This window comes from Aulonocara sp. 'chitande type north' Nkhata Bay, linkage group LG20 (assembly GCF_057382095.1).
Source record: "Aulonocara sp. 'chitande type north' Nkhata Bay isolate Kocher_YH1m ecotype deep benthic linkage group LG20, A_spYH_male_GT1.1, whole genome shotgun sequence".
NCBI lineage: Eukaryota > Metazoa > Chordata > Actinopteri > Cichliformes > Cichlidae > Aulonocara > Aulonocara sp. 'chitande type north' Nkhata Bay.
In genome coordinates, this window is record NC_141363.1 from 18849989 (window position 1) to 18874601 (window position 24613).

The 24613-nt window shown below is 45.3% G+C and overlaps 1 protein-coding gene and 1 long non-coding RNA gene across 2 annotated transcripts in view; one reads left to right on the top strand and one right to left on the bottom strand.

Annotated features, from left to right (window-relative positions):
* LOC147305434 (uncharacterized) overlaps window positions 1-24613 on the bottom strand; it is a 479902-nt gene that overhangs the window by 84587 nt on the left and 370702 nt on the right. The gene's annotated exons all lie outside the window — the stretch shown is intronic.
* On the top strand, window positions 1920-22054 carry LOC147305437 (uncharacterized). Its single transcript, XR_015126684.1, has 5 exons — window positions 1920-2110; window positions 19418-19630; window positions 19708-19858; window positions 19936-20797; window positions 20927-22054. It is a non-coding gene; the product is annotated as an uncharacterized LOC147305437 (long non-coding RNA).

A 24613-nucleotide genomic window follows, 5' to 3' on the forward strand; every position in this document is an offset into this window, starting at 1 on the left:
TCACTTTCAGCCACATTCAGACACACAGGACTTTAAACAAATGCCTTTTCTTGTTTCTGTTTTTATTACTAACAGTTCTTCTTTTTTTTTTAAAGTCCCGACCAGACGCCCGGTGTGCAGTTGTATCCGCACAGGTCACGTAAAGCTGGGCCAGCTGGAGCCCCTCACGCTGAGCTCCTCTTTGTGTTTGTGAAGTTTGTCTCTCTGAGACGGCGTGCCGTCTGCTTTAACCTCCTGCTGTCAATCATGTCACGCGAGTGGGTGTCTGTTTGACAAACCTTTTATTCAATCTGACACAATACCAGAAATCTGTTCAGAGATTTACCCACGGTCGAGCTTTCGTCACACGATGATGTCAGTTTGTCTTACTGATGGAGTTCAGTAAGAACTGGGTCGCATGAAATGTATCTTCAGGCGAAAATAATAACCAGCAAACAGGACAGGAAGTGTGTCACTTAACAGGACGTTGATCTTCATAAATAAATTGGATTCATCTTCTAACCAGAGCTGAAACCTCGGGTAGATGGCAGGTTTGCTTTTATCTTGTAAGAGGAGGAAGGAGGACGCGTGTGTAGTTTACATATACGTGCTGATGAGGCAGTGCAGGTTGGTAATGTGAACAGCAGAAAAAGAAACCACACAATAAGAAACGTAAACGTGTTCAAAGGAACCCCCAAAGCCCCGCCCTCTGGTCAGGTAAGATAGGTGTGGCCGCTCAGGGTAGATTAAATCCTTGTAAGAGGCTGTGATCTCTGCATCTCTGAAAATTCATTGCAATAATAACGTGTGAGCCCACTGTGCAGCTATGCAGAAGTATGTGTCCCAGCTAACGCAGTAAACCAGTGAGTGAATGGCCTCGTGTTGTTGGCCACGTGCACACTTAGTGCACGGCTTGCCCCGCAGCACAGCTGTACTGGCCGAGTACAACTACACACAGAACTGATTATTGTCATTTTTTCTCATTGGGCTAAATGTCCCATAAAGGGACGGCTGTTGTTGAGCCCTCAGCAGAGTTAAGGGACTGCACAGGCTTTTCTGTTTCCTGTGGATGGATAACATCGTTTGTGGTGCCAAAAGCCTTGAATGTGAAGCTGTGCCGGCAGCAGACAGCTTCATGTGTCCCTGCCCTCCCGCTCTCAGGCTCCATTAACGTCACTGCTGCCTTCCCGCCTCGTTTTATCTCTCGTATTCCTGTTGCACTGCGTTAATGCTAATTACACCTTAATTGGAGCTTCTATCCAACTTTGGGCTTTCAGCCTGTCCTTGTTACATTTTAATACATTATTAAAATGCTGAACTTTAAAGCTTAAGTACCACAGGATCATTGTGTCAGTGTGAGTCACTCAGCTCAGGTTCTGCACCATCTCTCATGCATATAAAATAATGTGCGATCTGTTTTGGGGGCAGGGGAAGGTTCACTGTGGGTTTTTGGTGTTTCTAAACTCGGTAACGTCTCAGATGGTCACACGTGTTTGTTTGGTGTGTTTCTGGTTAAGTGTAGGCAGGAAGTGATCTGTTGATAATTACACAGGCATATTCTGCAAGATGAATGTTTTTGTAGTGGTTTTGCAGTGGTGTTAAACAGCCTGCATCCACACAGGTGAGCTGGCTGACTGACTTTCACAGACTCATATCACATGATCAGACTTATCAGGACTCACATTACTCCAGAGAATCCACATTTCTTACTGTCATCAGATGAAGACTCACCTTCAGGTTGAACTTGTCGATGAAGACTTTTTACGCCATCTTTCCAACACTAACATTTCTCTTCTTTGTGGAAAGTGAAGAAAAGCTGCTGGGACCTTTAATGAGAGTGCTGGAGAGACCTTTATGATCAGAGCTCTTGTTTAATGTCAGCATTGTCTCGAGGGTGTACTCACAGGTCCATCCATCCTCTTTCACAGGTCTGCAGTCAGTCGTGGTGGCGTAGTGTTCCAGTTTTTCCTGGGGTGTCCTGAGCCACTCCCAGGCCACAAGTAGGGTCTCCTCCCATGGTTGGGCACGGTTAACAATCCTCCAAAGGAAGGATCCTGATCGCCTCCTGTGGAGGAGCAGGAGCTCTGCTCAGAAACAGAGACTGATCTCCTTACAGCCAGCTGTACAGGAGGTAAGGCTACAGATGGCACGATTCGTGATCAAAGTCACTCATTGGCGTGTGGTGCTGTGGTATCGAGTGCACTTGTGAGGCTGGAACAGTGTGTGTGTTCTGGATGACCCTGATCTACGTCAGAGTCCAATCATAAAACACCTCTGTGGTTCAGATCAGGTTCAGTCTGAAGAAGGCTTTCGACTCTGTAAACCATAGGTGTCAAACTCTGGCCCGCGGGCCAAATTTGGCCCGCAGCCTAATTACATTTGACTATTAGAGCTGGCCTACTGGTATTATACAGCTAATATATATATTGTTTAGTATTAAGCTTTGCTTGTTCCATATTCAGTTTTTCAGCAAAACGTGTTCAAGTCCATAAGAAAAGATTCATTCTCATATCTGGAGGAAGATTTTTTTAAAAATAAATATTAATGTTAGCCCGCGACTTTGTTCCAGATTTGAATTTTGGCCCACTGTGTATTTGAGTTTGACAACCCTGCTGTAAACCATCAGATATTGTTGTCCAGATTGACTCAGTTTAATATCTCCAGTCAGGCTCTTCAGGGGTTTGCCTCATATCTCTCACACAGGAAACAGTGTGTGGTGTTGGATGGAGTTAAATCTCCATATTTAGACTGTGATACAGGGGTTCCTCAAGGATCTGTTCTTGGGCCCTTATTGTTCTCTCTTTTTATCAATAACTTACCTGAAGTCTGTCCAAATATATTTGCTCAAATGTATGCGGATGATGCAGTTATATATACGCAAGCAAATAGTGTCCAGCAGGTGGCAAAAGATCTTACAGCTGCTTTAGCATTAATGCATAGCTGGCTGGAGGACTCATGCCTAATGTTGAACACCTCAAAAACTGTCTGCATGTATTTTTCAAAACGCCCCTGAAACTTGAAGCAGTCAAACATATTCCTGGATGGAGTAGAGCTTGAATTAGCTCCAGAATTTAAATATCTTGGGGTCATTCTAGACCCAACATTATCCTTCAAGAGTCACATAAATAAAGTGTCCCAGGTACTTAAATTTAATAATCGAAATTTTAATCATATACGTAATAATTTAAATATGAATGTTGCAAAAACTTATTTTTACTCAATGATCATCTCTCATATGGACTATTGTTTGACGTCCTGGTCACTTGCTTGTCCAACAACACTTAAAACTATTGAAAACATTTATAAAAGAAGTTTAAAACTACTTGACAAAAAACCGACCTCCCACCACCACTGTCATGTGTTAAAAAAACATAAATTACTGAACTTCAATAACTTAGTGAAACTTAAAAGAGTGAGTTTAATATATAAAGTCTTACACTCCCTTGCTCCACCACCACTAAAGCAGTTCATTAGGCATAAAGAAAGCTCAGACAGGACCACTCGAGCTTTAATCTGAGGAGACGTGTTTATACCCCACAGACGGACAGCATTTGGGCAGAACGTCCTCTCTGTCCAGGAGGCCATCTGTGGAACAGTCTTCCTCAACCCATTAGAGAATGCTCTACACTCAGTTTGTTTAAGGCAAAGGTTAAAAACTGGTTATGGACAAATCAAGTGTGTGATCATGTATGAGTTGTATAGTTTTACTGTTTTATTTGGGAACAGAATGGTGTGTATGTGTAAGTTTGGTGATGGAGTTTTTATTATGAATGAATGATGAATTTTTATGAATTATTATGTCTATTTTTTAATGTTTAAGGACAACAGATGGAAATTAGCCTTTGGCTATAATCTGGCATGTTTACATTCATGTAATTTTTTTTTTTTACATTTATGTTCATTAACATGCACTGTCCTAAATAAATAAATAAATAAGTCCCTCCTCCAGGCGTGACCCAAAAAAAGTTTCCCAGGAGAAGCTCTTCCAGGATCCCACTAAAGACCTGAGTATGTAAACCAATCAGGGAGGTGTGGTTGTGACAGGACAATGACAATTTTCTAACTCAGGTGTCTTAGCTGAAGAACTACGGGGTGATAAGATAAGATAAGATAAGATAAGATAACCTTTATTAGTCCCACACGTGGGAAATTTGTTTTGTCACAGCAGGAAGTGGACAGTGCAAAAGTTATGAGGCAAAAATTAGAATACAATAAGAATAAATACAGTACACAACTGTACAGAATAGAATAAAATAAAATACTATATACAGTAGAATAAAATAAAATAAATATACAATAAGATAAAAATAGAATACAAATACAAATACTATATACAACTGAGTAAAAATACAACGATGACAGAAAGGATTATTGCACTTAGTATTATTGCATATGTATGGATGTGTGTGCTTGATCAGTTAAAGTCTTTGTTGTGGAGTCTGACAGCAGTGGGGAGGAAAGACCTGCGAAATCTCTCCGTCCCACACCGTGGGTGCCGCAGTCTCCCACTGAAGGAGCTGCTCAGTGCTGTCACAGTCTGCTGCATGGGGTGGGAGATGTTGTCCATCAGGGATGACAGCTTAGCCGCCGTTCTCCTGTCACTCACCACCTCCACTGGGTCCAGAGGGCATCCTAGAACAGAGCTGGCCCTTCGGATCACCCTGTTCAGTCTCTTCCTGTCCCCAGCAGAGATGCTGCCGCCCCAGCAGACCACGCCATAAAAGATAGCAGAAGCCACCACAGAGTCATAGAAGGTCTTCAGGAGTGGGCTCTCCACTCCAAACGACCTGAGTCTCCGCAGCAGGTACAGCCTGCTCTGCCCTTTCCTGTAGAGGGCGTCTGAGTTATGAGTCCAGTCCAGTCTGTTGTTCAGATGAACACCAAGGTACCTGTAGCTGTCCACAGCCTCAATGTCCATACCTTGGATGTTCAGTGGTTGCAGTGGAGAATGCTTGTGCCTGCGGAAGTCTACCACCAGTTCCTTGGTTTTACTGGCGTTGATCTGGAGGTAGTTCAGCTGGCACCAGTCCACAAAGTCTTGGGTCAGACCTCTGTACTCCTTGTCGTCCCCATCAGTGATGAGGCCGACTATTGCAGAGTCATCAGAGAACTTCTGCAGGAAGCACTGGGTGGAATTGTGGGAGAAGTCTGCAGTGTAGATGGTGAAGAGGAACGGAGCCAGAACCGTTCCCTGTGGGGCCCCCGTACTGCAGACGACCCTGTCCGACACACAGCCCTGAGTCCTCACATACTGTGGTCGGTCGGTGAGGTAGTCCAGGATCCAGGTAGTGAGGTGATGGTCCACTCCAGAGTTCACCAGCTTGTCCTTTAGAACCGAGGGAAGAATGGTGTTGAAGGCACTGGAGAAATCAAAGAACATGATTCTCACAGTGCTTCCAGCGGTCTCCAGGTGAGCGAGGGAACGATGTAGGAGGTGAATGACGGCATCATCCGCTCCAATGCCAGGCTGGTAGGCAAACTGAAGTGGGTCCAGTGATGAGCTTATTAGGCGCCGAAGCTGAGCCAGGACCAACCGCTCCAGGGTCTTCATCAGGTGGGATGTCAGAGCCACCGGCCTGTAGCTGTTGAGGTCCTTGGGGCGTGAAGTCTTTGGCACTGGTACAACACAGGAGGTTTTCCAGAGCTGTGGGACTCTTCCCAACCTCAGGCTCAGGTTGAAGAGGTGCTCCATCACCCCACACAGTTGGTCCGCGCAGGACCTGACGACCCTCGAGCTGATGCCATCTGGACCCGCTGCCTTCTTGCCATTAATCCTCCTCAGTTCCCTCCTAACCTGGGTGGTTGAGAGAGACAGGCTGGAGCCTTGTGTTGAGTGTGTATTGGATGCTGTTGTTGGGGGTGGGGGGGAGTGAGCAGGGTGAATAGAGGAGGTGTGAAGTGTCTGAGGTGGAACAGCAGCAGTGGGGGTGGGTGAGTCTGCAGCCGATGTTGGAGACTGCCTCATGGCTGAGTCAAATCTGTTGAAGAAATGATTCAGTTCATTTGCCCATCTCACATCCCTCCCAGGCAGAGAGTTCTGCTGTTTGTGGCCCGAGATGGTTCTGAGGCCTCTCCAGACTTCACCAACGTTGTTTTGTTGAAGCTGGTTCTCCATCTTCTGCCTGTAGCTGTCCTTCCCATTCCTTATCAGTCCCCTCAGCTCTCTCTGCACCCTTTTCAACTCCTCTTTGTCTCTGGATTTGAAGGCCCTCCTCTTCTGCTTGAGGACGGTTTTAATTTCTGGGGTAATCCAAGGTTTGTTGTTGGAGAAACACCGTACAGTCCTGGTAGGTACAGTGTTATCCACACAGAAGTTTATATAGTCAGTAATGCATGTAGTAAGGCTGTCGATGTCCTCACCGTGGTCATCACAGATCACCTCCCACACAGTCGACTCAAAACAATCCTTAAGAGCCTCCTCGCTCTCCTCTGACCATCTCTGTACTGTGCGGGTGGCTGGTGGCTCCCTGCGCACTAAGGGCTCATACACAGGGACAAGGTGCACCAGGTTGTGATCAGATCTGCCCAGTGGAGGGAGAGGTGATGAACTGTATGCCTCTTCTGCATTGGCATACAGTAAGTCCAGTGTTTTATTGACTCTGGTTGGGCAGGTCACATACTGGGGGAAGGTGGGCAGTGTGCAGTCCAGTGAGGCATGATTGAAGTCCCCTGATATTATGAGAAGGGCTCTCGGAGATTGTGTTTGCAGTCTGCTGACCACAGAGTGGAGAGAGTCACAGGCTGCATCCGCGTTGGCCGAGGGGGGGACATACGCTGTTATCGCGATAACATGCGAGAACTCCCGGGGCAGGTAGTACGGACGCATGCTAACGGCTAACAGCTCAATGTCTCTGCTGCAGAGTTGCTCTTTTACAGTGATGTGCCCAGGGTTACACCATCTGTCGTTCACAAAAACTGCCAGTCCCCCTCCTTTCCTCTTACCGCTGTCTCTGGTCCTGTCCGCTCGCAGCAGCTGGAATCCCGGTAGTGTCACGCTTGTGTCCGGAGTTAGCGATGTTAGCCACGACTCCGTTAGCATCATGATGCTACATTGCCGGTACTCCCTCTGTGACCAGGTTAGCGACGTGAGCTCATCCATCTTATTGGGCAAAGATCTTACGTTTCCAATAATTACAGAAGGAAGAGATGGTCGATAACGTCTCCTTCTCGGGCGACGGCGCTCCTTCCCAGCACGACACCCCCGTCTTTTCCTCCTCAGCTCGCTGGGAATATCGGGTCTGTCCGCCGGCAGTACCGCTGCAGGACTCAGCGCTAACAGCTGATCCTTACTGTAAACAAAGGATCTCTGCTCTGGGTCCCCAGACACGGGTGAAAAAAGTAGAAATAAACTGAGAAAAACGACTAGCACAAAACGGTAGAACATGGTTGCAGAGTCTAATTACTAATACGTTAGTTATAAAAAAATTACGAGAAAAAAGATAAGAAAGAAAGAAACTCAGAATGAGCAGAGCTGCTGTAACAGGCTGCCGCACACGGGGGGCGCCGGAAGTAAAAACAGAAATCCCCTGTCATTTAAATTGGTCCTTCGAGCTCAGCGATGGAAACAACAGACACGTCTCTGTGACTCCAATCCAAGGTCTGACTGCTGTATCCTGACGTCGTGGGAAGCCAGCATTGAAGTCTGTCGACAGCCCTCTCCAGGTAGAGGTGAAAGACCTGGGACGTGAAATTCGGGTCCAGGCCGGTGAACATTTCTGGTCCACGACCTTGGGATCCAGCCAGACGACCTGAACAACCAGCAAAAGACGACTGAGGGTGAGAAAACACTGTTTGGTCTTAAACCACCGGAAGGGTTTAGTGAAATGCGCAAAATAGGTTGGAAGTAGCAGCAATTACTTAGTGATAATTATGTTTAGACTGGTTTCAGAAGTAGCCGAAAGTTGTCCTGATTGGCCCTCTGTCTGCCCCCTCCTGTGGGGCTGATTAAGAGACCCAACCAGGGACACCACAGCTCCCAGGATCACAGGGAAAACCTGCTCCTGTTGCTAATGCTTACTGTGCAATCAGAGCTTTCATGCTTCTTTTCTATCATCGTGTTCAAGCTCCTGAAGACAGAATAATAAGTACGAGCTGTGGGAGGATGGATGAGCTTTGAAACAACATGAAATGTATTTTTCTCTTTAATTTCCCCAAAGCTGTGACGTTGAAAGGACTGCTCTCTGACTGTGAGCGTTAATGACTGAACATGCTGCTGTGCTGAGCGGTGAAGTGGACCTCAGGCAGGCTCTGGAGTCTTTGTTTCATCACTTTCTCTCCTGTAATTTCATCCTTGTCTTCTGCTCAGTTTTTAATGGATGACGTTTTTAATCACCTGCTGTAACGGCGTGTAACGCCATCATTAGGCACTACAAAGACTCAGGGCAGCGACAGGTCAGTGTGCTGCTGGATAGAAACCCAGACAGTAATGAGGGTGCAGGAGATAAAACAAGGAGATTCATTTGTTTGGCTGTCCGTCATCTGTCCCACGTTCTGTCTCTGACTGGATATTAGTTTATAATCCATTTAGCTTCTCTTCAGTGACGGGCCAGGTCTGTTTCTGCTGAAGCTTCATAGCAGGGTGACAGGCTGAAATGCAAGCCGTCCGGCAGGATAACAACAATCAAACCTTTTACTCACGCTCACAGAATGTCAGAACAACAAAGACGAGTCTATTCCATTTGATTTCTTTCCATTTTATTTATAATGGCCCAAATCACATCAATACCCACCTCAGGTGCTTTATATAGTAGAGGAAGGACTCAACCCCAACATTCAGGCGAGCCCTGTGATCCAGCACTCTGATTGGCTGTGGACTGTGTGAGGCAGCAGCGATTCCCTTCAGGCAGTTTTCTGAAGGCTGAACACACACAGGTGAGTGTCAGCGTGGAAGGCTAATCTCGCTCTGTTCTGAAGTTTCGTAGCTGCGAGGCTTCTGCTCTTCTCTGGGTTATCGAGTCTTTCTGCCATCGCTCTAAATCTGGACCACATCCCCCAATAACGGTTGTCCACCTGGTGGACGTAAGCAGCTTGATGACCTGAGGACCGAAACTCATCCACATGCATCCCTCAGACCTGTTTCTGACTCTGAATGTGGTTCACAGGACAAAAAACGTGTCATGCTCACAATCAGGACAGGTGTGCATGTGCTCAATAATCCTGTTACCTATGGCAGGGACAGCGGAGGAGCTGCACGCCCGTGTGGGTGGCTAAATGCTGCGGCGGGGATATGGCTCCTCTGGAAAGCAGAATGATGTCAGAATGGTTTTAAAGGACATCTTGTTCTAATTATCTCACTGCAGGTAAAGTGCACCATTATGTGGATGGCACTTTGGAGCATTTCAAATCTACAATAAAAATCCATAAAAACAGACACAACAAATCGATATCTGCCCCATCGTTACGTTATGGTTTCTGGAAGGCTGCGTGTGGGTGGGACGCTGACAAGCTTCTGCTGCACAGGGTCGGGAGAAAGAAGAAGAAAAGGAGGTGCGAAAGGAGCTGTGAGGAGGAGGAGGAGGTGTGATGAGCTGCAGATAATAGACTGTTTGACATTTGGATGGACTCTCAGTGCAGAAACTCCCAGCAGGTAAATAACGCCTGTTCTCATTATCCTGAACACGCTCTTCAAAGCTCCCGCGAGCTCAGCCTCCCCGGACTTCTTATTTCATCAGGTGGAGCCGGTCTGGTTCGTGCCGCCAGTGTCAGCTGGTACACATTTAACGCTGATTTAGTGAGCTCATTTCCAGCTTTTATTCTGGAATTGTCTTGGAGTAAAGGCCTTGGAGTGAGCGTCACGTCCTCCCTGAGGATGTGTCGGGTTTAGCTTACAGGAAAACACCGTCTCTGCAGTGCAGACTGACTCTATTGTCCTGGGTTATGTTATGATTCAGTGTCAGCTGCACTCCCGTCCAGAGGGCCGCAGTAAAGCCCCCAAAGCCTTTTGGTAACTGCCAAAGAGGAGCATCGATATTTTGTTTCTGCCCCCCACCGAACTGTGTTATATACATATGAAGTGTTTTGATTTATAGCCTGAAGCACATTGAAACTACAGAAGCTGAGCCTTTGACAGGCACATTTCAAAATAAAAGATGAAAGGTGTGTTTTATTGTCTAACACAGCGGTCCCCAACCTATTTTGCACCACGGACCGGTTTATGCCCGGCAATATTTTCACAGATCGGCCTTTAAGGTGTCGCGGATAAATACAACAAAATAAAACTAGTACTAGTACCGAAAAAAAGAAGATTTATTCATAACACACGTGAAAAGACCAAGGAAACCCGAGTTATCGATAAAAACGATAACAAAATAACGCTGAAAACCGATAAAAACCCTGAAAACCAGACATTTCACACCTGAGCCTCAACGACTCACGGACCGGTACCGGTCCGAGGCCCGGGGGTTGGGGACCGCTGATGTAAATCACAGGGTCATTGAAATGTGTTAATAATTTACAGATGATGATTCATCACATAAGTCGTGACCCCTGCTCTCCCCCGCATCATCTGCCTTTAAAAGGTTAAAAGTATCGGCTCTGTATTGGCTTCAAAATGAGGCTTTCATCAATAAGACCTGAACTGACAGCATGAAGTCCTCAGAGACCAGGTGAGCAGCAGGCCCACTCTCACCTGGACGGCAGGCTTCATGCGGATCGATCCAAATGTCGATAGTAAGGATACCAACACTAGTATTGGTATCGGATCAATACTTTGCTTTTATCATTCAAGTCCAATACCCATATGGAAAAGAAATAGAAAAAACTTATAAAAGATGTGGCCTACTTCATATCGTGAACTTAGAAGGCTGATATGATTCACTCATGAAAGTGGCCACTTTCATATATTGTTTTAGGAAGTATCCAAAACATACCAAAACCCCGTTTCAAAACACATGACGAGCTGAAAGGTGTGTTTTGTTGTGTTAATTATTGTGGAAAGCAACAATCACAGTGACATAGTGGTGATTAAAATGTGTTCAGAGATTTCACCTCATGAGTCACAGCACACCACCCTTTCCCCAGTTAGCTGCCTGATTGCCTTTGCAGTGTGGCACAGCACTACTGTGAATGAGGGAAAGTGTTAATGTTGAATTGTCCAGGCAAGTATATTCATGTCAAATGAAAAGATATACGTGTGCAGACAGCATCAATTAACACACAACTTCAGGTTTTTTATTTCTATGTGATAATTCTTCATAATTAAAGAATAAGAACAAGTTGCCTGATGTCCTGTAATCATTATGAAGCTATAATTTGAACACAGTACGTTTTTGTACAGAGCATCGGATCAGTATCATCGATATCACCCTGAATTTTACTTGGAATTGGATGGGAAAGGAAGTCAGTGGTATCACACATCACTACTTCACGCCTTCAGCGACGTCCGTCTTTACATGAAAGCAGACTTGGTAAAGGACAAAGTGCTTGTTCAGGACTTCAGGCTGATCTGTGGTTGCATCACGTGATCGGGCGCGAGGAGAGGAGCTCTTCTCAGACTCATTTTGTGGTTTTTAGGACTTCTGTAGGTCACAGAAAAGAAACTCCCATCCAAACTAAATGTAAATACATGAGTCGTACTCTGTGTTTAATATGAAAGCGACCTCGGGCGTATCAGCACGTCGCTCGCTGATCTCCTGCAGGTCACCAGTCGAGCTGCAGAATGATCACACTGACGCTGAGTTTAAACACACAGATTAAAAACGATCAGAGAAAACATGCAAGTGTTTGACTGAGAAAACAAACGAGTTCGTTGTGTTTATGTCCAAACAAAGAAAGCTCCGATCAGATCCTCCTTTGATCTGCGGGAACCTTTCGTTTGACTGGTGTGTATTTTATAGCGTCTGCAGCACTCGATGTCTCCGTGGGGCTTCTTTGATCAGGCCACCCTTCAAACACACATTTACAATCTTTGGTACCGTCACTGTGATCATTTAAAAAACTCGCTTACACTTCAGGAAGTTATTTGGAGTGTGTGGGGAAAGATGGCTAACGCTGCCAGTCAGCGGCGTTGAAATAACCTGAAGAACACTCACCTGAGGACAAACCTGTGACATCACAGCCTGTCCTGATCAGCAACACGACAGGCTAACAAATCCTTGTTGTTTGTTACGGAGCTCAAAGTCGTTATCAGAGAGTCTGTATATCTGTATATACACAGAGCGGAGACGCCGCAGCTGAGAAGCTAATAATGACACACAGGAAGTCAAAGTAAAAGCGAGGTACTACAAAATAAAACAGCACATAGCAAGAACACAGAGACAAAGGCTCCACAAGATATAAGGGCACGCTGAGGGGCGTAGATTAGAGTAAAGCTCAGACTCTAATATGAATAAGTCCACAAAGTTAGATTTAAACTTCACAAAACTCTGAATTTGAGGTTTCATACGCCAGGAGTGTTTCAGCGACTGCGTGACATCAGTCCCTGGACTTCCTGGATCTATCCCGCACTCACACACTGAACAGCAGCAGTGCTGGGAGAGCTCCAGAGCTGCAGCAGGAGACCACCTTGAAGGAGAGATGAGCTGACTTTAAATAATGTCTTTGCTGTTTGACTTTAGAAGTTTGTTTTGGACATACAGGGAAAAGTGCTGCAAACAAAGAAAGCTTTCAGAAATATAAATTATTGCTTATGGGCCCCAAATGTATTCTGCAGCAGGACAACGAGCCCAACGAGCACTCAGGCAAAGTCATTAAAAACTATCTTCATCGTGAAGAGGAAGTGATGGTACGGCCCCCACAGAGCCCTGGTCTCAACAAGTGTGTCTGGGGTTACATGAAGAGACAGAAGGATGTGAGGAAGCCTACATCCACAGAAGGTCTGTGGTTATCTCTCCAGGATGGAACGACCTACCAGCCCAGTCAAAAATGGTGTGCAAGTGTACCTAGAAGAAGCCAAAGGGTAGTCGAAGGTGGTGCCATTAAAGTCACACATGTGGACTTTTTTCCTCCGTTACACCAAAGTAAGGTGTCTGTGGATACAGAAACTTTTTTTCCTCGTGCAGACTTCCTGTTTGCAGACACTTGCAGTGAAAACTCTGACGGTAACACCATGGCGTGCTGACCTCACGCTGTAACGGTGATTGTCAGGAGGCGTTGCCGTGCAGCAGCTGTGTTTAAGACGGACAGTGATTTGAATGTGAGGCGGTGGGGGGGTCAGATGAGCCTGCTCTGATATGAGTTACAAGCAGTGACAGTGACTTACACAGAGCTGCCACTGCAGCGAGGCACAGGCTTCACAGAAGATTGCGTTCCCCTCGCCCCCCTGCTCATGGGGTTTCCTCTGCTAGCCACACATCCTGATCTGCTTTGGCATTTCTTTTCTTCTCTCGTGTTCTTTTCACAGCATCGGCTAGAACAAACGTAAGAGCACCAAGTAATCTGTGAGCGCGCTCAGTGGGACTTTTTCACCCCAGCACTGAGTCAGAACGGCCTCCTAATGCACACCTGTGGACTCTGGACGGATAATGTTGAACTAATTAATAATGATGATCCACCCTGTAGATTTTTCGACTTTGTTTCTGTGCACTGTCACAGCGTCGATGCTTCGTGTGCATGCAGCTGTCTGTACAGGCCTTCCTGATCATGCATGCTGAGCGTCTGAAGGCCTAACACAGTGTAAATGCAGTGCAGTCCAAGCCCAGCAGTTAGTTTAGCTGCACCGTACTTGGATCCATATTTGGCCAGTGAGATGAAGAGGGAGCGTCACCGTCCTGCAGGCCAGACCATGATAGCGACTCCTGTTTGGAGTCAGCAGGAGCATCTGGTTCTTTTTAATGTCTGTGAATATTAAGCGGTGATTTATTCATCTCTGTGGAAATGTTTATCTGGAGCTGTGGACTCCACATGCTGAGGTTTCACTGTGCTGTGTCTCCTTTAATCACTCCTGAAAAACATGAAAAACAATTTTTAGCATGAACATTTTATGATAAGAAAGAAACCCTGAAACTCTCCATCAGCTGTTTTTAGCCTTCACTGAGTGTTTACTCATCATAATGTGCTTAACATGACCGCTGTGCTTTCATACACGTGAGCTCTCAGCCACTGCCTGCAGTAATACATGTTGGTCAAACAGCACAGAGATAAAAACACACTGATTGTTAGGCTGTATTCACAAAGCGTTGGCAGCTGCTCTGATATCAAAGTCAAACTGAAGTTTGATGTTTACTGACTGCAGGTGTGATTCTCAACTGGCTTCACCACTTTAATCACACTCTACATCTTGTGTTAACATATGGCATAGAAACTGAACATTTAACAGTGTTTCCTGAAAACCCTCTCCTGTCTGATCATTTCCTGATAACATTTACAATAATTGATTACAGAGTAGACTTCATCACAGTAGATGTCTTTCTGAAAGCGCTGTAACTAAGTTTAAGAATATAATCCACCCACTGTTATCATCTCCAATGCCCTGTACCAACATAGAGCAGCAGCTATCTGAACGCTGCTCCAACAGAGGTCGATCATCTTGTTAATAATTTCACCTCCTCACTACGTACGACTCTGGATACTGTAGCTCCTGTGAAAACTAAGGTCTCTAATCAGAAGTACCTGACTCCGTGGTATAATTCTCAAACACGTACCCTAAAGCAGATGACTCGTAATCTGGAGAGGAAATGGCGTGTCACAAATCTAGAGGATCATCATTCATCATATTCATGTTTATTGATCCATAAGACTGGTGTAGAATTATGTGTCTGCATTAAACATCATCAAACACTCTGAAAACCTCTGGGCCTCCTGCTGTGGCACTCGCAGCTCCGAGGGATCTTCAGGAATGGTGACACCATTATTTTCCAGAGATCTGATTGGTCAGTAGGCAGTGGCTCCATACCTGTGGAAACCTACAGTTGCGTGGATGAGAGGAAGTCCTGCTTCATGGTGCAGGCCTTCCTGAGTAAACCGATCAGCTCCTGTCCAACCTGTGAGAAATATTCTGTGCAGAGCAGCGCTTTTCCAAACTGCGAATACATCAGCTGAGAGAGGATTTCAAATCTAGACTTTCTATTCTATGACAAACTGAGCGATGCGAGGCTCGTCGGAGGAAGATCATCACTGTGGGAGCATCGGGACAGAAAATCACACTACAAGCAGCCCTGAGAGAGGTGAGAGAGAGAGGCGCTGTCGTACCTGTGTGACCCACACCTGTGCTTGGCTGCGTATTAAGGTCACAGGAAGTCCTCCCTGGGAATGTTTGGAGGGTTACACTCAGCCTCGTTGTATCACCAGGCATCACAGAGTTTTACTTTCACCCTCCTGATCTGTTAGTTTCTTTCAAACCTTCTGGGTCTCCTCCACATTTTTGCTTTGTGACATCAGAGTGTCTCACCTGTCGCAGGTGTGTGCTCGCTGAGATGTCACAGGTCCTCGATGCTGAAGCTCTTTCTCCTCTGTGGGGTCAGGATGGTGGCGATTATGGTCATCGTCATCATTTGTTTCAGAGTTTAAATAAAGATTTTTCATGTGATGTTTTTTCTATCAGTAAGTTCTAGAGCTTCAGCGCCGCCGAGCAGCCGACAGGAACAAATGACAGGACGGGACAGCTGTGTACATAGCAACAAAAACCAACTGTGTGTGCGTGCGCGTGTGCGTGTATGTGTTTACACACTAATGAGCTAATGAGTTAAACAGCTGTGCAGGAGGAGGCTAATAATCACAGACAGAAACTAATCAGAGGCCTCGCGGGCAGCAACATGTTTGTGTTAGTGAGTCACATGAAGGTTCTGAAGCTCAGTAATAATGTCTGTTTGTGTTGTTGCAATTATTCCAGTGATGATCGTCGGTCTGTGTACCGAGCATGAAAATGTTGATGGGAAGCCATAAAATCTCTGCTGCAGCACAAACATGATTTCAGCCACGATGATCTTCATGAGTCACCAACAGATTAAATGGTGCGAACATCTCACATATCAGCTTTGCTTTCATGGCTTTCTCAGTCGGAGCATGAACACTGACAGCAATAAGCTCAGTCTGTATGTGAGGGCCACGCCTGGATGAGATGCTGCAGGACTGGCCTTAAAACCAAACGGAAGTTTCAGCTTTTCTCTCTGAAGGCCCAATATTCTGCCTCGTTTCGTTCATCTTCCACTTTCTTCGTTTCACGGCAGCAGGAGGCTAAGCTGGTCGCTGTCCTGCTCCACAGCTCGTTCCTCCTGGAGGATCCTGAGCTGTTGGCCACAGCAGATGTAGACTACACTGTCTTCGGTGGGTTGTGGGCGTCCGCCCGGGGTCGGCGTGTCTCACAAACTTCCACATGCCCAATCCTCGTTAGCGGCCCCTCGTTCTGGTGTCCGTTGACTGTGGCTGGACAGGAAAACAGAAACTTTGACTCTGGCTCAGCACTTTCTTCACCCCAACGGTCTGATACAAGGCCCACGTCACTGCTGACACCACACCCATAAATCACTGGCGTCCTGCTAACACGTGCTGATTGGTCTGTTAAGCGTTTGGGACAGGACGCCCTCCGTCGACGGCTCCAGTTTCTAATCTGTACCTCCAGCAGGCATCAGCAGTGGCGTTAAAGCCCAGCAGGAGCTTCACGTGTGACTGACGTCTCAGTCAGTAGTTTTCACCTGGAAACAAAAATATCTCTTCATTATAGTCTGACTGCTGTGCACTCGCCTTCACTAACAGCCTGCTGAGGCTCCTTGAAGGACATTCAAAGCTCTTCTGGATGTTTCCCTGTCAGGATGATCCCACGCTGCTTCAGTCATGCTGAGGTCTGGCTCTGTTCCCCCGTGTGTTTCTATCTAGCTGTGCCTTCACTGTGTTTGGATCATTGTCATGCTGAAACATGAAGCTGATGTTTCCAGATGTTGCTGCACGGTGGATCGGACTCATCAGTTGATCAAAGCTCTCCAACAGCAGTGACTGACCTGTAGCGTCCTCACAGATGGCTGCAGACTGCTGGACCTCCTCCTGACCTCCTCCCACACACCGAGCATGATGTGGATCCATCTCTCCATCAGACCTGTTCCTCTGATTTCCTCTGACTTCTCTTTGTCTGTCTGACAGGCTCCCCGGGTTCCTCGGTGATCTGAGCACGCACGCTGCTGTAAGCATACAAACAGGAAGTGACATAAGAAAAGCCACAGATTGTTTTTACTTTGATGTTTGTTTTCTGGACTCAGAGGGGAATAAATGAGTGTTTGTGACAAAGAAGAATTTGAGCTTTTTTTCAGCGCTGGAGTGGAAGAAAAAAGCTGCTGAAAGGATGAAGATGGATCCAGTAAAGACATAAAACTTGATGGGAAAGGGAAGATCAGAGGAAGTGACACGGAGTTTGCGATCTTGCAGCTCTGTGACGGCCCGACGAGCCGAGGGAGAGGAAGAAGAGTGAAAAACAGCGTCCTTTTTCATTTCCCTCCTTGGTTCCTTCCGTGGTCTGAGTGTCAGTGTCTCCTCTGGCCATGTGTTAACTCGAGTGTGTCCAGGAGGGGGGCAGGGGTGGCACCAGCCCCCTGCGACGGCCTCTGGTGCTGCAGCATCGAAGAGTTTTGCACATCAGTGAATCAATGAACTGTTAAACTGCAGGTCATGGTTCAGATCCTGTGCAGCTCCATGTTTCACATAATAAACATGAAAAATCACTTTATCCTACTCTGACTTCCTCTCTGCTGAAATCAGCAGATTTCCTGCAGATATGGATCCACATGCACGGAGATAATAATGATGGATTGGATTTATATAGCGCTTTTCAAGGCACCCAAAGCGCTTTACAATTCCACTATTGATTCACACACTGGTGGAGGCAGCTACGGGTGTAGCCACAGCTGCCCCGGGGCCGACTGACAGAAGCGAGGCTGCCATATCGCGCCATCGGCCCGTCTGGCCAACACCAGTAGGCGGTAGGTGAAGTGTCTTACCCAAGGACACAACGACCAGGACAGAGAGAGCTGGGGGATCGAACCGGTAACCTTCCGGTTACAGATGAGCATCCCAATCCCCTGAGCCACGGTCGCCCGTGGCTCTGAGCGTTTGTGGGCGGAGCTTGTTTTCTAATAAACTGTGTTCGATATCTCTGCTGATCAGGGAGAGCGAGCTCTGAATCATTCACGATAGAGTCTGTGTTAAATATGAATAACTAAATCAGTGCGGCTGATCATGAAGCCTTCAGCACACAAACACAGTGAAATGCACTGACACGCCGCACTGCGACGGCTGCGAGCTCCACGTCTCACCACGACAGGCTGTGATAAAGGCTTCACCGAACAAACAGATGGATTTCTATTTTATTCAGTTGTCCAAGTTCACAAGATCATTTTTTCAAAGGTTTTTAAATATTTTTTAAATGACTGTTATTGCTTTTATGATGATGGCGAGGGTGGTGAAGATGAAGCCCGAGGCTTGGATGGAGCTTTGACCATGGAGGTGGAGATAGGAGAAGGAGGGAGAGCAACACTCTAAATCACACAGAGTGGAGGCTGATTGGCTCAAAAGAAGGCGAGCAGGAAGGTGATTGGACTAGAGCAATGATGTCAGACTGATTACTCAGACTCACACACCAGCTTCAGTTTGTAGTTTTAGCGCTCTGCAGCGTGACTCCGAGCTGCGTCGACTTTATGGACGTCGTTATCAGGCTGATAGACGGGCGCACGCTCACGACGATGTTAATTATCAGATAAATAAATCCAAGATGGTTTTATTCTATTGTGTTTCTGTTTTGTCCTTTTCCTCTGTGTTTCCTTGGTGATGGTTTGGATATTCATGTGTAAAGAGCAGAAACTGGAACCTGCTGACGGTCTGCTGGTTTGATTTTCCTGTTTCTGGTTTCAAAGAGGCGAGAAAATCAGCTCGACTGACTGAAGTCAGATCTACCTGCAGGTACAGCTGACCCTGAGAGCAGCTTCAGAATAAAAGCTGATCACATCAGTGACAGAGCAGAGCCACTCCGCTGTGAGTACACGATCCGTGCTTGTAACTGGTCAGACGCTGGCAGCATCCACATGTGAGTGAGCTGATAACCAGCGTCATGTGACCACTGATGCAGGGTCCTGGTTTGTCCCCGATCAGACACTCGGCAGCTGTAAGCGTCTGTGTGACAAATATGTGCTTCTTCAAAGGTCAAAGGTGAATCCTGCCTTCTCTCAGGAGGCACTTATCCTCACAGGGACTCGAGAACAGCGCTGGGGAACATGACTAAAGACTTTATAACTCCTGTGTTTAATATGAGGCATGAACAGAACAGGGCTTAAATCATCCATCGTGTTATAATCAGTGACAGTTAAGAGGAGAAACTCTCTGGCTTTTAATGTTTGTAGTAAAACTGACCGTTAGAGGCCAACGGCCCCTGAATGAGGGATGGCTAATAAACCTGGGCTGCCTTATAAATGCTTCTACTACTGAGCATTTACACACGAGTGTATTAAACTACAACAACCTGTAAACAGTGCATATAAATATGGAGCATGGTCATGGAGTATAATCCTCCAAACATTCCCAGGGAGAGACCTGCGCTGATGTGGAGCAGGCTTATTCAGATAAGGAGGAATTCAGTTTGTCATGGTCCCGGCGTCCGAGGAGCTGATGGGATGCCCACGCCCACGGGCGTGGCTGTTAACTCCACACCTGCACCCCATCCCAGGCGATCATCAGGCGGACTATTTGATCCAGCCCAGCCTGCTGCTCCACGCCAGTCCGTAGTCGTCTCACAGCGGTAACGTACACCTGCGGGAAAGCGATTGTGAAAACTCATCTGTCTGAACTTGCGCTAATTCTGTCCTGTGCACTCAGATAACAACTCGGCGTGTTTTTTTGAGCCACCTGCCTGTTCACCTGCCCGTCTGGAATTTGGATCGCCTTCAGTACTCGCCACCTCGACTTTCCTGGAGCTCCCCCGCGGACCCTCACCCCTCCCTCCGGCTCCCACGGCCCCGCTGTCACCGTAAGACTCATACTCTTCCCCCACGTATGCTGCTATTTCCCCGCGCCCCAATAATCCTTTTCCTTTTTCTGTTGCAGCCTCCCACAGTCCCGTTTTCGGTCCCTTGGTTTCTCTAGTTTCACGCGTGTTTTCCTTCTACCTTCCCGGGACACCTTCCGGTAAAATAAAGTTTGTTTTCTCATACTCATGTGTGTGTTGGCTCTGCTTCTGGGTCCAGCTTGTGCGCTGAACTTCGGTTCATGACACAGTTATGCACATTTAAAAGGATAAGTGCAGCTTTTTTCACATTATCGTTAATTTAAGGTGAAAAAGTGGAATAATTGAGGGAAAAGATGATTCTTCACTCTGTCTGCTTCTATGTTGGGTTTCTGTGTTGTTGCTGTGTGGTCATCTACTGTACACTTCAGCAGAGGGTGTCACGGCCCAGCGGCACGAGGGAACAGGGATGGACACAGGTGCAGAAACCAACCCGGAAGCGAGGTGACAGAGAACAAATGATTTATTTCCGCCCACAGGTAAACAAAGGTAAAAAACAAAGCGACGCCACCACACTAGTGGCGCGTAGGATTCGTAGGTGAATAATGAGGGCGACCTAGACACCTCTAGGAGACGGCTGAACAGCGGGGGCAGCGGGGAGGTAGAAACAGGACTAGGTAGGGACCGGGGGCACTGGAATAAGAGGAGATCACGATCAGAGGGATCCAGCAGACAACCAACAATCCTCCACAGTTGAATTGAATTGCCTTACTTGGTTTCAGATGGAGGGGACAGGTGGAGCGGAAAGCCCGGAAGCGGTCGAGGCGTGGGGAGGCAGGCAGGTGAGTGGTGGGCCGGCAGGCCACGTTGTGTAAGCAGCAGGCGGCCCAGGTCCAGGAGGACGGGCGCGAGGGGAACGAGATCTCCACTCCGGGTGCTATCTCTGAGGACAAGAAAAAACAGGTGAGTCATCACACGGCGTCAGGACAAGGTTTATGATGCTCCACTGAACTAACATGGGGATAGCAGATACTCAGGCGATGAATGGTTGAGAGCGCAGGTCTGATATACCGCTGGCACGATTGCTCACAGGTGGTCAGCCAGGGAGGGGCAACCGGACTCCGCCTAAAGGAGGAGGAGCCGCTGTCTGAGACCTGCAGGTGCCCAACCAGACTATGACAGAGGGTCCATCTTTGAAGCCCTCACAGACCGAGCAGGATTTCTTCTGTTATCCACTTTTCGTCCACCTGTTTTTCAATTTGAAGTTAATATTAGATACGTCTTTATTGTCATTGCAGTCATATCTGGTACAACAGTACAACCAACCTGGAAAACTGTGCAGCACAAACACAACACAGTGAATTTTGCCTTTATGTCTGTAAGAGATGTTAAAGTAAGTTTAATTTTCCTTCAGTAACAGTAACAATGGACTGTTGTATGGATGACTATCGGTACAGTGCGGCGTGTCCACTCTGGGATAAATCCCAGCGTTGTGTTCACTGATCTCAGTTTGTGTGTCGAGGTGCTGAAGTTGTGACTGTACCTCTGACCTTTAAAAGATGGCCTTTTCAAAAAATCCTCTTCGCTTTTTACTGACAGGTAAGCACACAACACCAGTGACATTTACCTCACACACACACACACACACACACACACACACACACACACACACACACACACACACACACACAGCTCCTGCTGTCTCCTTACATAGCAGCTCTTACCTGATGAATGAAACCTGATACCTGGTGTTACACCAGTGAATTCACCCTGACCAGCAAGTGTTGGAGCGCAGCTGCAGGACGGGGAATCACCTCAAAATAACTCGATGGAAGCAGCTGCGGCTCTCATCGAGAGTCACAGGAGTCTTAAAGGACAAGAAGAGAGTCACAAAAGCAGGAACATCGAGTTTATTTCTTTATTATTAACTTATTATAAAGAAAAATGTAACTCCCAGTCGTGAAACAACTCAGACCTGACTGCTTTCTAATGTCCAGCAGGGGGCGACTTCTCTGAGGTCTGACTTGATAGAAGTCCAGGAAAGAAATCAGCATCTTGCTCAGCTGACCTCTGAGTTCACAGTCAAAGAGGCCACGCCCCTAATAATGGAGACTTTAGAAATATGCATGGTTTGGCGTTTCCAGCCCCAGAGTATAGAACAGATAGAGCTGGGTGTCATCTGCATAGCAGTGTAAATGTATGCTATGTCTTCTAATGATGCTGCCTAAGGGAAGCATGTATAATGTAAACAGAATTGGTCCTAGCACTGAACCCTGTGGAACTCCATAATTAACCTCAGTGTGTGAAGAGGACTCTCCATTTACATGCACAAACTGGAGTCTATTAGATAGATTGTATTGTATTGTATTGTATTGTATCTTTATTTGTTTCAGACATATAAAACAAAAAACAATATATACACACTACATATATTTTCATTTACAGATACGAATATATATGTAGATATACACACACACACACACGTATGTGTTCAGATAAACAAAAAATATATAATGAAATAAAACAAAATCGTCTGACATAATGTAACAATGTTTGGTCTGAAAAGGAGTAGGAAGAAGTATGAACATACTTATTAATTCCTACCCCTGCTCAACATCTTATTGATCCCACATAATTCACCTAATTCCCATCATCACATACTCCACACGATACACGAGGAGAACCTATATAAACTTGGCTACCGTGATTGATATAATTTGGTATTTTTATACATACAATGGGTGATCATCTTTATCGGTATCATATTCTTCCAAAATCAGTTTTCGAAGTATTTTCATGAACTTACCAATTCCTGAGCATTGCTGTAGATCTATAGTAAAACTATTCCACAGTTTTACCCCATAAATAGTGACACAAAAGGTTTTAACCTTTGACCGTGCTTTAAGAATCCTTAGATTCAATTTCCCCCTCAATTCATAGTCTCCTTCTCTGTCATAGAACATCCTCTGTATATTTCCTGGTAACATATTGTATCTGGCCTTGTACATAATTTTTGCAGTTTTATATTTTATAAGATCCATAAACTTCAGTATTTTTAATTTCAAAAACATGATGTTAGTATGGTCTCTAAATCCTGCTTTATTAATCATCCTGATTGCTTTTTTTTTAATTTTACATATTGGTTGAAGTGCAGTTTTATATGTGTTTCCCCAAATTTCCACACAGTATTCCAAATATGGCAATATAAGTGAACAATAAAGTACCCGGAGTGATTTGGAAGGCAAAAAATATTTAACTTTACTTAGTACGGAGATGCTTCTTGACAGTTTGGCTTGTATATGCTTTATGTGAGGTTTCCAGCAGATTTTGTTATCTATTATCACACCCAGAAATTTTGTATCCGAAACTTGCTCTATTTCAACATTGTTTACTAATAATTTTGCTCCTGCATCTTTTTTACAATTTCCGAATAACATAAATGTAGTTTTTTCCAAATTTAATGATAGCTTATTTCTATCAAACCATGTTTTCAGTTTAATCATTTCTTGTGTGACAATTTCCAAAAGCTGATGTAAGTTCTCTCCAGCACAAAAAATATTTGTATCATCTGCAAATAGAATAAACTGTAGTATATCTGATGTTCTGCATATATCATTGATATAGAGGATAAACAGCTTTGGTCCCAATACTGACCCCTGCGGAACTCCACAAACAATGTCCACACACTCTGATTGATGTTCCCCAATTTTCACAAATTGCTGCCTGTCTCTCAAATAACTCTTTACCCATTCTAACACCACTCCTCTAATGCCGTAGTACTCCAGTTTATCAAGTAATATGTCATGATTAATTGTGTCAAAAGCTTTTTTTAGGTCAATGAATACACTAACTATACATTGTCTTTTATCTATATTGTTGGTGATATTTTCGATCAGTTCCATTAATGCCAATGATGTTGATCTATTTGATCTGAAACCATACTGACTATCCGTTATTATTTTGTGTTTATCTATAAATTTGTCAAGTCTATTACTAAAGACTTTTTCCAGTATTTTTGAAAATTGAGAAAGTAGAGAGACAGGCCTATAATTTGTGAATTGGTGTCTGTCACCATTTTTAAACAGTGGTGTTACTTTAGCTGTTTTCATTTGTTTTGGGAATGCACCAGTTTGTAAGGACAAATTGCAAATGTGTGTTAAGGGTTTGGAAATGCCCTCTATCACTCTCTTAACGATTTCCATATCAATGTCGTCAGAGTCTGTAGAGTTTTTTGTTTGTGATTTCCCAACAATATCAATGATTTCCATTTCTTCCACCACCGTTAAGAACATTGAATGAGGATTGCGGTCAATGAGTCTAGTTTCTTTCTCTACAGAATCTGTTATATCAGGAATTGTTTCAGCCAAGTCTGGCCCAACACTTACAAAGAATTTATTGAACTCATTTACCACATCTCTCATATTAGTAATATTTCTATCATTATTTGCGAAATACGAAGGATAGTCTGCCTGCCCCGAGCCCTTTTTGATGATGGTATTTAATGTTTTCCAGATCCCTTTAATATTATTTTTATTCATAATCAGTAATTTTTCATAGTATTCCTTTTTACATGACCTTAAAATACTCGTTAATTTATTTTTATATTTCTTGTATTTATTTTCAGCTTCTGTGCTTCTGTTCATTATAAATTCTCTGTATAAGGTATTTTTCTTCTTACATGCATTTTGCAATCCTTTTGTAATCCATGGGCACTCTGCATATTTTTGTTTTTTACTATATTTCTTTACTGGGCAATGACTATTATATAACAGTTTAAAT